We start from the raw sequence: 13050 nt of genomic DNA, 5'->3' as shown, positions 1-13050 counted from the left end.
CACGTGCTGAACCTAGTTGTTCAGAAATTTCTGAAAACTTACCGTGACTTGCCGTTCCTACTTGAGAAGGTGCGCCATTTCTGCCATTCCTCTACCGCTTTTGCTGCTCTTACAGCGCTGCAAAAGCACTTGAATTTGCGAAGTCAGTGACTCACTTGCGAACTGTCCACACAGTGGAACTCAACCTATCATATGTTGGCGAGGATTAGTGAACAGCAGAGGGCAGTAGCTGAATACCAGCTTCAATATGCCCGTCAGACTGAGAGTCAGCCACCACACATAACAACTGTCGAGTGGGTGAGGATCGCTGACATTTGTGAGGTTCTTGAGAATTTTAAGTGCTGCACCAACCTCGTGAGCAGTGATCAGGCTATTATCAGCGTAACCATCCCACTGCTGTGTCTGTTGAAACAATCACTGCATAATCTCAAAGAGGAAACTTTGAGTGACCAGATTTCCCAATGGGTGATACTACCCAGCCCAGCCAATATTCTGAAACAACATTGGGTGATGAGTAGGAAGATGAGGCGAATGAGGAGGGAGAGGACTTGTTTTTCTGTGTTACCGAGGGGACTCGTAATGCTACAGAGGGGACACCCAACCCAAGCTTCATGTCTGTCCAGCCTGGATGGGCTGGAGAGAAGGAGGTGGAGGAGGAGGAGGAGGCTAGTCAGCGTGGGGAGAGGATGGGTACTGCTTCTACTGTTGGGGACACAGAACATTTGCCTTTTTGCAGCTTGGCCCACATGGCACAGTTCATGTGTAAGTGTCTGTGGCAAGACCGTCGCATGATACACATTTTATCCAACAATTATTTTTGTTTATATAGCACCAACATATTCCGCAGCACTTTACAATTAAGCGGAGACATGTACATACAATAAATTCAATGCAAGCTAAGACAGTTTAAACAGTTACACTAGGAGTGAGGTCCATGCTCGCAAGCTTACATTCTACAAGGAAATGGGTGGACACAATAGGTGAAAAGTGCTTGTTATTTCTGGTCTGGCAATTATAATAAGTAAGAATTTTCATATAAAGCTGCATGATCCGGTCATCAGCCAGTATGCTTAAGTGCAATAATCAAGTATTGAGTGCAGTTATCGTTTGCATGGAGGGTGTGGAGACAGTTGAATAGTAGAGTTCAGATTCTGAATAATATTTAGAAAGAGGGAACAGGGGAAAGTTACTTTACTGAGTAATTAAGGTGGTAGGCTTGTTTCAAGAGATGGGTTTTTAATGCTAGTTTGAAGATGTGGGGGCTAGGTATCTGTCGGATCTTCTGGGGTAGAGCATTCCAGAGAACTGGTGCAGCACGAGTGAAGTCATGGAGACGGAGGTGCGAGGTTTGGATTATGGGGGATGTTAGTCTTATATCATTTGTAGAATGGAGGGCACATGTATGGAGGTAGACAGAGATGATAGAGGAAATATAAGAAGGTGCAGAACTGTGGAGAGCTTTTGTGGCTGCCGCTTTCAGGACGGATTGGAGAGGAGAAAGTTTGGTAAGAGGTAGACCGATCAGAAGAGAGTTGCAGTAGTCCAGACAAAGGTGAAAAAAAGTCGGATTCTGGAGATGTTTTTCAAGGTGCAGGTGACGAGAGCGACGTATACTGGTTGGCCACCTTTCTCGATCCATGGTACTAGGAGAAATTTCCTTCTCTCCTTTTGGAGTCACCAAATAGTTTTACAATGGAATTGTTCAAGAGGGCCTTTGTAGATCAGTTGCTGAAAACATCACAGTCAGACAATGCTGGTGGCAGAGATATCGGCTCTTTTCAACACCAAGGGATAATAGGGAGAGACACGAACACCAGCTTCAACAGAGGTGGGGGGGGGAATGTGCACAAATTCGGCAATTTTCAATAAGCCAGCACAACAGCAAGGACTATCTGTGCCTGTAACAATGCCAAGGAGGGATAAATTGCAGAACATGGTCAAGGGGTACTTAAGTGACCATACGTGCGTCCTTTCTGATGTTCAGTTCCCTTTAATTATTGGGTGTCTAAGCTGAACACTTGGCCCGACCTCTCCTTATATGCCTTGGAGGTGCTGGCTTGCCCAGCTGCTAGTGTGGTGTCAGAGCGTGTCTTCAGTTCTGCTGGGGCACACGCCTCTCCATGGAAAATGCAGACAGACTTACTCTGGTTAAATTCAACAAGGACTGGATAGCTCCATAGTTTGTAATTAGTGTTGAGCCACCCCCATAGTGTTCGAGTTCGGTTCGGTTCGTCGAACACCCGTGTGTTCGCCGAACTGTTCGTCGAACTGTTCGTCGAACACCTTCGAACACCGTTAAAACCAATGGCAGGCAAACAAAAACACATAAAAACACATAGAAAACACCTTCAAAGGTGTCCAAAAGCTGACAAACTGCTCAGAAGACATAACTAACACATGGAAAAGTGACAAGTACATATAGTCATGCGAAAATAAAAGAGGTGGAGGAGTAAAAGGAGGGGGAGACACAGATATAGGCATGTCATGCCCTTCTAAAATCCAAAAAGTGAGAAGCCGACACGGCCAGTCCGCTCCTGCCCGTGCCACCTCCGTGTCGCCGGGTTTGTGCCAGAGCCGCGGTGAACCCTGACGGCCAGCCCCCCTCTCCCAATACTGGTGCCTGTCCGCTGGTGGGTCGAGCGAGCCCCCCTGTGGTGGAGGCAGCTCTAAGCTTTTTAATTTAAATTGTCTCTCTAATTTGAATGAATACACTTTAAATCCATTTACAAGGATCTATTGGAGGGCAAGTCTCATGCCAGCAGCCGCGGTAATTCCAGCTCCAGTAGCGTCCACTAAAGCTGCTGCAGTTAAAAAGCTTTTATAAGGATCGAGCTCGGCTGTCCACCGCAAGGCATCCTACTGCCAGTCCCAGCCCCTATGCCTTGGGGTGCCTCCTGATGCTCTTCACTAAGTATCCCATGGTCCCGAAGCATTTCCTTTGAAAAAATTAAGTGTCTAAACTACAGGTGGTGTAGCTTGCTTAACAGCCGGGATAATCTGCTGACTAGCAGACACTGCTACTAGGCACAAAGTATTTCCTGGGCTAGATGCAGTTAAAAATTTGTAATTAGATACTCTCGTTGGATGCTGAGAAAGCATTCCATAGAGTCTCCTGGCACGCCATATATGATTCTCTTAAAAAGCTTGGGGTAGGGGTCTAGGGGACCCTTTTATAGCCAAAATCACGGCCCTGTATCGCAATACGTCACCTAGGCTGAAGATAAATGGAACTGTAGCACCCTGAGGGCTCGGTTGCTACAGACGTATTGCACCTCACCCAGAGGTGTGATATCTCACTCTCAGGTAAGGATGGAGTGTGGATCAGGACCCGACACCTGCATGCATTACACCACATTGCCATGGGGCAGGGCGACCAATATGCCCCTGAGATGGGCACGACAGTCCCTGTCCCTGGCTGGAGTGGGGGGAGGGAACACTGAGGAAGGGGAACCCTGTAGTGCAGGAGCAGGGAGGAAGCAGTTCCTGGGTGCATTGAGAAGGGAGTATAAAAGGTGGGCACCATCTTAGTTCAGTGCAGAGAAGTCTGAGCAGAAGTGGCAGGGAGCAGGGGCTCTGCATGAGCTCTGCTCCGGAGGCAGGCCTAGTAACAGAGGCCCAGGCCTGGAAGAGGGAGAAGGAAGGAAGAGGAGCGGAGAAGGCTCCAGGAATGAGGAATGAAGGGATCCCAGGGGTGCGGACGGGCGAGTCGCCACCGCACGCCCGAATCCACCTGCGTGGAGGGGTCAGGCCAAAGGGGGGGACCGGTCCCCGAACTAGTGGAGGCAGGAAACGACCCTCAGCTAGAAACCGGAGGCTCTGACATTTTATGTGGCGCAGCCCCTCGCTACACCCGCTAGGAAGGCACCACATAGGGTCAGGGAAACTGGCGCCAAGTTTACCAAGAGGAGGCCCGAGGCAGCCGGACAGAAGTGTTGGTAAGAAAGGCCAGACAAAGGACACACAAAGGGGGTCCTGTGAAGTGCTCCAAAGTTATCTGGGAGTTGTCTGAGCCCCTCACCTGGTGAGCACAGTACGAAGTGGGCAGCCGTTACCTGCAGACGTGGTCTGGATAATAAGAACTGTGAGTAAAGGCCCTGGACTGCATCACTGACTCCGTGTCGTTACTGCTGCTGCCCTGCACCATCACCCCCATCCTCCGCATACACTGCCCTGAGGCTATACTCCTCCCGTGGGGAGTTATGCTACGCTCTGCTGCACCCACAACACCAGCCTCAGCGGTCTGCCCTGTAGCGGCGGTTCACTCTGACCGCAATCCACGGGTGGCGTAGTCAGACATTTAAACATCAAAACCACATAAATAGTTCCGCCACTGGTTTGACCGCCCTGAGCCACGGAACCGGGTCGCCGCCACGAAGACTACAACCACCAGCATCCACCAAAAAGGGTCCGGCTCCGGGTGTCCCAAGGCCCAGGGGGTGCGTCAGAACATTTTCATCACCTTTCACAATCACCAATGGGACAAGGCAGGGATGTCCTCTGTCCCCTCTCTTATACATCCTAGTGACGGAGCACCTGCTCTCATCAATTCGCCATAACCCCAATATTAGGTGGATTGAGGTGGGAGGCACCGAGTACAAGTGCTCTCTATTTGCTGATGATGTCCTAGTATATATCACTCAATCACATATATCCATCCCTGCTGTTATGGCTGAAATAGATCACTTTGTTACATGGTAAAATTTTAAAATCAATGCAGCGAAGTCTGAGGCCCTCGATGTCTCCCTCCCCAAATCCATATAGGATTCCATCCAGTCCAACTTTCCCTTTGCCTGGCCCTCACAGGGTATCAAATACTTAGGAATTCCTATTCATAGAGACCTCTCCCATCTATGTTATCTTAATTTTGGGCCCTTTATTGAACAGTTCCATACAGACCACGGTTGGCAAGTTAGAACTATAAGATTCACTACGTGAACCACTGGTGTTTTGTGGAAAAGCACATGTACACTGCGTTCCAAATTATTATGCAAAAAGTGTTTAGGAGTGATAAGGGAAGAATTTGTTTGTTTGTCAGTTAAACTCATTGATGGTGATGTGTGTCAGGGCTCTTTATATCACTGTAAGCAATTGCAGACACCTGTGCTAATTAGTTTGGCAGGTGTGTCCAATGAAAGGCAAGACTACTTAAGAAGGCTCTCTCACATTATTAAGCAGCCTACATTTTCTGCCAAAATGGGAAAGAAAAAGGATGTGTCGGCTGCTGAGAAGCAACAAATTGTGGAGTGTTTAGGTCAAGGCATGACTACAATCAACATTGTGCGATGATCAGGATGAAGTGTCTTGGCAATCAAGAAGTATGTAGCTGATTCACAGTACACACATGTGCGTGCTGATAAGGGCAAATTGAGGACTCTTTCCTACAGGCAATTACGTCAGGTTGAAAGAGCAGCGGCAAAAAAGCCTTGTCATAGCAGCAGACAAGTTTTTGAAGCTGCTTGTGCCTCCAACGTCCCCCGAACAACAAGATGCAGGGTCCTTCAGAGGTTTGCAGCTGTGCATACGCCATCCTGTCGACCTCCTCTATCCACTTCACACAAGCAAATACGGCTCCAGTGGGCCAAACATTACATGAAGACTGATTTCAAAACTGTTTTGTTCACGGATGAGTGCCGTGCAGCGCTCGATGGTCCAGATGGATGGAGTGGAGGATGGCTGGTTGATGGACACCCCACGCAAACACGGCTACAGCGCCAACAAGGAGGAGGTGGAGTAATGTTTTGGGCTGGAATCATGGGGAGAGAGATTGTCGGCCCCTTTAGGATCCCTGAAGGCGCTAAAGATGAACTCCATAATGTATGTGGATTTTCTCAAACAGCACTTCCTGCCATGGTTCAAGAAGAAGAACCGTGTATTTCACAGCATTTTTCTGCATGATAATGCACCATCTCATGCTGCACATAAAATATCTGCATCTCTGGCTGATATGGGCATAAAAGGGGACAAACTTATGGTGTGACCCCCATGCTCCCCTGACCTCTACCCCATTCAGAACCTTTGGAGCATCATTAAAAGGAGTGTCTATGATGGCGGGAGGCAGTTCACATCTAAGCAACAGCTCTGGGAGGGTATTCTGTCCTCATGCAAAACAATTGAAGCAGAAACCATCCAAAACCTGACAAATTCAATGGACGAGAGAGTTCAGAAGCTCCTTTCGAACAAGGGGTCCTATGTGAAAATGTAACATCACCTAGAATAAAGTTTTGAGTTGAAAACTGTTTGATTTCAGTTTCTAACAACCTGCTAATGCTTATAATTTCAAAAATGACCATTTTTTTGGTCTTTATTAAAATGAAAAGGTTGATCGAAAAGTTTGGGGGATCTAAGAGTGTGGCAACCCAGTAGTCATGATTACTTCGAATTCTGACAATATGAGGGTCATGCTGCAGGTAGTGCAGCAAGAAGGCACTTATGTGTCTTGCGCATCTCGGAGCCCCAAAATTATTTTCCGGGCTAGATGCAGCTAAAAATTATTTTTAATTTTAAATCTGGTGGAGCTTATTATAGATGGCCTAATAGGATCAGTGCTGCACACTGCTACAAAGCCCAAATTATTTTCCAGTCAAGATACAGATAAACATGATTAGTAATTTGAAAGCTTAAAACGGTTGGTAGGGTGATTTTAACCAATCATCAAGCTTTTACTCTCCCCAGGATGACACAGGGGTAGAAAAGTCGTTTCGGATCCATGATTTGTTCATCTTTATGAACGTGAGTCTGTCTACATTATCAGTGGAGAGCCGCGTGCGCTTATCTGTCAGCACACCACCAGCAGCGCTGAACACACGTTCAGACAGAACGCTGGCTGCAGGACATGACAAGATCTCCAAGGCGTAAGTGGCTAGCTCCGGCCATTTATCCAGATTGGAAGCCCAAAAAGAGCAAGGGTCCAGTGACACAGTCGTGGCTTCAATGTTTACTTGGAGATACTCCTGTACCATCGTCTCTAGGCGTTGACTATGTGTCAGACTTCTTGTCTCCTGTGGCCTTGCAAAGGATGGGCTAAAAAAGTGGTGAAATGATTCCGCAAAATTGATGTTACCAGCAGATACTGTGGTTCTGTTACGGTTTGAGTGCTGAACACTTGACGGTCCCACGGTTGGCAAGTTGGAACTGTGAGATTCACTACGTGCACCACTGGTGTTTTGTGGAAAAGCACATGTAAGATTCTGCAACAGTCTCTGCTGATACTCCTGCATGCGTGCATCCCTTTCTATGGCAGGAATAATTTCGGCAAATTTACTTTTGTACCGGGGATCTAACAGTGTGGCAACCCAGTAGTCAGGATTATTTCTAATTCTCACAATTCGAGGGTCATGTTGCAGGTAGTGCAGCAAGAAGGCACTCATGTGTGTTGCGCATCCAGGAGCACCAAGTCCCTGTTGTGTTGGTGGCGAGGTAACAATCATGCTTCCTTCCTCTGTCCTCTCCCCCCAACCTCGCACAACAGAAATGTGATCAAGGTCTCCCTCATCTGATGAGTCTTCCATCAGTTCGTCCTCCACTTCTTCCTGGGCTCCTGCACCTTCCTCACTAGTTTGGCTGCTACCATGCGCCCTGGTAAAACCATCTCCCCCACCCTCACATGCCTGCCGCCTTGGTGCTGCCGACCGTCTGGACCTTGCAGATGTTAGCCCTTCCGCATACAACTCCTCCTCCTCTACTTCCTCCACCTCCTCTTGTGCCACCACCTGACTCCGAATTCTGTTTAACATGTGCTCCAGCATGTAAATCACCGGAATAGTCATGCTGATAATGGCATCATCAGCACTAAACATCTTCGTCGCCATTTCAAAACTGTGCAGAAGGGTGCATAGGTCCCTGATCTGAGACCACTCCTCCAGCGTGATTTGCCCCACCTCTGGATCTCATTGGCCCAGGCTATACGTCAGAACGTATTGCACCAGGGCTTGTCGGTGCTGCCACAGTCGCTGCAACATGTGCAGAGTTGAATTCCACCGGGTAGGCACATCGCATTTTAGCCGGTGAAGTGGCAGGCCCAACGACTTCTGTAGAGATGTAAGTCGCTGAGCTGCGGGATGCGAACGGCGGAAGTGAGCACACAGCGACCGTGCCCTCTGCAGAAGGCCATCTAGTCTGGGATAGTGGGCTAAAAATTGCTGGACAACCAGGTTCAACACGTGAGGCATACAAGGCACGTGTGTGACATTGCCCCGGCGAAGGGCCGCACCCAGGTTTGCAGCATTGTCGCACACGGCCTTCCCTGGTTTCAGGTCCAGTGGAGACAGCCATTCATGAAATTGGTTCTCCAGAGCTGACCACAACTCCTCAGCTGTGTGACTCACATTTCCCAGACATTTCAAAGTAAAAACCGCCTGATGACGTTGAGCCCTACTGCCAGCATAGTAAGGAGGTGTGCAGGATCCCTTCTGCGCAGTTAGAAAGCTTGTGGCATGACCAGACAGGCTTTGGGTGCAGGTGGAAGACCGAGAGGAGGTTGAGGAGGCAGAAGCAGTGGAGGAACTTTGACATAAAGAGGATTGACGCACAACTCGTGGGGACGGCAAGACTTGGACAGCAGCCCCTTGTCCTGCTGTCACCATAGTTACCCAGTGCCCAGTCAGCGACATGTAACGCCCCTGTCCGTGCCTACTCGTCCAAGTGTCTGTGGTGAAATGCACCCTGTCACACACAGAGTTTCTCAAAGAAGCGGTGATGTTGTGTGCGACATGCTGGTGGAGCGCAGGCACATCTTTCTTTGAGAAGTAGTGCCGACTGGGCATCTGGTACTGGGGCACTGCGACGGACATAAGGTCTCGAAAATCCTCTGTGTCCACCAGGCGGAAAGGCAGCATTTCTGTAGCCAAGAGCTTGCAGATGGTGAAATTCAACCTCTTAGATTTCTCATGGCTAGGAGGAAATGGTCTTTTACTTGTCCACATCTGAGGGACCGAGGGCTGGCTATTGTGCTTAGACGGGGTTGATAAGGGTGTCCCCGGCAAACTGCCGGTCTGTGAGGAAGATGCAGGCGGACATGTTAGGTTGCCTTGATCCAAAGGTGGTGCTATCGATGTCGGACAGCGCTCAACACCAGCTGGTGTTACCACCTCCAAAGAAAATGATGACCTGCCAATCACGCTGGCTGTTGCGGGTAAAGAGGTGGCAGGTCTGCGCCCCAAAACAGGTGTGACTGCTGTCCCCCCCAGTCACAGAGGATGAAGAGGCCGCGGATGCACAAGATATGGCAGACGGTGGTTGGCCCGGCCGGCTAGGCCGCATTGTAGCACACTGAGCTTCCCACTGCAACTTATGCTTCATGTCCATGTGCCCGTTCATGCATGAAGTACTCAAACTATGTATTTTTTGGCCTCTACTTAGCTTTTGCTGACAAATGTTACAGATAACACGAGTTGGGTCATCTTTATCGATCTGAAAAAATGCCCAGGCTATGCAAGGCTTAGCACCCATGCGACCTGAAGAGCCACCACGACTTGTGGTGAGAGGCAGAGTTGTGTTTGAGGATGCAGTTGTTGACGTGCTTCCAGTACTACGTCTCTGTCCAGGAAGGCGCAACCTGACCTCGTCGTCACTAGCATCTTCCTCCACCTCCTCTGCTGACCTCATCTCTTGGCTGACTGTGGGTTGACAGTAAGTGGGATCTCCAACCTCATCATCATCACCCTGTGTGTTATCACACCCGTCGTCCTCAGAGCCAACCTGTTCCTGCCCTGACAAAAAACTAAAGTTGTCGCTCCAATCAGGTATTTGAGTCTTATCATCGTCTTCCTCATTGTCTCCACCAACAGGAGTTACAGTTTGGGAATGAGGGTCTACATTATGGTCAGAACCTTCTGCGTCTGGTCCTTGATCCGACTCATAAAGATTCTGGGCATCAGTGCAGATCATTTCCTCGTCTGGATTCACAGAAGCGCTGGAGTCGACCTCTGATTCCCAGGCTATAGTATGAGTAAACAGCTCTGCAGACTCAACCATCTGTTCTACCTCATACTCAGACGGGCAGCTGGAGATTTGGGAGCTGTGAGGAAGCAAGTGCGATTTGGGTGACACCTTTGAGGACTGGAGTATTTGTGATGTTGAAGTTGATGTGGAGGAGAGCCCACTTAAAGGAGCACTTGATATCCGTTGAAGCACCTGCTGTTTTTGTGCCTCATCTGGAATTTGTAGCGATTGGCGTGGCCGTAAGAAAGGGATCTTATCACATTGTCCGCTAAAAGAAGTAGACATTTTAGTTTGGCTGGAAGATGGTCTTTCTTCTGCAGATGTTACTGTTGCTTTAACACCTACCCCACGGACACAACCTTTTTTCCCCTTCCCAACACGCCTATTCCCCTTTCCACCAGCAGCAGGCCTTTTTCCACTCATTTTGGTGGTTAACTAATTCACAACTCTGGAGTTGTTTGCACAAAAAAACAATGGATGGGAACTGAGCAGAGCTGAGTGGCCAAATTGTGGTATTAGGCCTAAACTATTGGCTGGGTTAGATGCAGAAAAAAATTATATTCAATTTGCAACCTGATGGAGGTCAGTATAGATGGACTAATACAACAAGTCCCACACACAGCTAGAAGCCCAATATTTTTTCAGAGGTAGATGCAGAAAAAAATATATTCAGTTTGCAACCTGATGGAGGTCAGTATAGATGGACTAATACAACAAGTCCCACACACAGCTAGAAGCCCAATATTTTTTCAGAGGTAGATGCAGAAAAAAATATATTCAGTTTGCAACCTGATGGAGGTCTGTATAGATGGATTAATAGAACAAGTCCCACACACAGCTAGAAGCCCAATATTTTTTCAGAGGTAGATGCAGAAAAAAATATATTCAGTTTGCAACCTGATGGAGGTCAGTATAGATGGACTAATACAACAAGTCCCACACACAGCTAGAAGCCCAATATTTTTTCAGAGGTAGATGCAGAAAAAAATTATATTCAGTTTGCAACCTGATGGAGGTCTGTATAGATGGATTAATAGAACAAGACCCACACACAGCTAGAAGCCCAATATTTTTTCAGAGGTAGATGCAGAAAAAAATATATTCAGTTTGCAACCTGATGGAGGTCAGTATAGATGGACTAATACAACATGTCCCACACACAGCTAGAAGCCCAAATATTTTTTCAGAGGTACTGTAGATGCAGATAAAAATTATTTTTAATTTGCAACCTGATGGAGGTCAGTATAGATGGACTAATAGAGAAAGTCCGACACACTGCTAGAAGGCCAAATATTTTTTCAGAGCTAGATGCAGAGAAAAATTAGATTCAGTTTGCAACCTGATGGAGGTCAGTATAGATGGACTAACAGAGAAAGTCCCACACACTGCTAGAAGGCCAAATATTTTTTCAGAGCTAGATGCATACAAAAAATTATTTTGAATTTGCAACCTGATGGAGGTCAGTATAGGTGGACTAATAGAACAAATCCCACACACTGCTAGAAGGCCATATATTTTTTCAGAGCTAGATGCAGAAAAAAATTATATTCAGTTTGCAACCTGATGGAGGTCTGTATAGATGGATTAATAGAACAAGACCCACACACAGCTAGAAGCCCAATATTTTTTCAGATGTAGATGCAGAAAAAAATATATTCAGTTTGCAACCTGATGGAGGTCAGTATAGATGGACTAATACAACAAGTCCCACACACAGCTAGAAGCCCAATATTTTTTCAGAGGTAGATGCAGAAAAAAATATATTCAGTTTGCAACCTGATGGAGGTCAGTATAGATGGACTAACAGAGAAAGTCTCACACACTACTAGAAGGCCAAATATTTTTTCAGAGCTAGATGCAGAAAAAAATTATATTCAGTTTGCAACCTGATGGAGGTCAGTATAGATGGACTAATAGAATGATGCTATGCCCAAAAGATTTTACTTCACTAGGTGCAGTAAAAAAATTGGTATTCTATACACAGGTGGTATATCTTGCAACACAGATAGGCTACTCCACTGACTAACACACTCTGCAATAGGCCAAAAAGGATTAGCTTTGCTAGATTCAGCCAAATGCTGTGAAAAAAACTTGCACAGCACTGGCACAGACCTGCCTGGCAAAAACTGATAGGAACTGATGTAACCTAGTCCTGAAAAGGACTCCAATTACAATTAGTCTTTACTCCCACAACCTATCTATTTTAGAGCACAGACCTGCCTGATAAAAGTCGTAGGAAATGCTGTAACCTAGTCCTTAAAAGGACTGCAATCACAACTATTCCCTACTCCCAAGCTATCTGTAGATTTGTGCGAAAATTGGCTTGAAATTAACAAGGTATAGCGCACACAGCAACAGCGGTGCCGTCTAACACGCAGCTGCAGCAGTGAGAAAATGGTGGCGACGGGGAAAATGGCTTGGTCTTATAGGGCAAGGACATGTGACATACACTGCCAAAGACACATGCCCTTGCTTGTGTGAAAAAAAGCACTTCGCTCCGTGTGTGCGCTGCTGATAGGCTGACAGATTGCACCTCCCCACTGTAAATGCGGGAAAGAGAAAAAAAAATGGAGATCTTCATTGTTCCTGCAGAGATCCATCCCCTGCCCCTCCCCCCACCCCGCTGTACACTCAAACTGCGTATTAACATTAATTTTCATCATTACTGAGAAAAAATCCAGTTATGATTTTGGTGCACGAACAGTTATCGAACATAACCTCGAACAGCCGAATTTTTCTCAAATTGTTCGTGTTCGCCGAACGGCTCGAACACCGCCCAAAACAGCTCGAATTTGAGATTGGCGAACAGTTCGAGTAGAACAACGCTCATCTCTATTTGTAATCCTTCCAGATGACAGCAAGTCAACATAAATTCACCAAAAATGCAGATTCATGCTACTGCTGTTAATGTCACCCCATTCCCATAAAAACCCGTTTCCTTCCTTCGTCAACCATGACTTAGCCGATAGAGCTAATTTGTACAAACCCTATGCATATTGTGCAGTGGACAAACCAACACAGTATTCTTTCTCCAGCCTAACTACTATTTGTGATTGGAGGCCCTTGGGATAGTGGCTTCCTGCATCAACCATGACTCAGCCCATAGGTTTA

Source organism: Phyllobates terribilis, unplaced genomic scaffold (assembly GCF_046119375.1).
Source record: "Phyllobates terribilis strain yellow unplaced genomic scaffold, ASM4611937v1 Scaffold_11__3_contigs__length_659146591, whole genome shotgun sequence".
Classification (NCBI taxonomy): Eukaryota; Metazoa; Chordata; class Amphibia; order Anura; family Dendrobatidae; genus Phyllobates; species Phyllobates terribilis.
Note: the sequence above shows the minus strand (reverse complement) of the source record.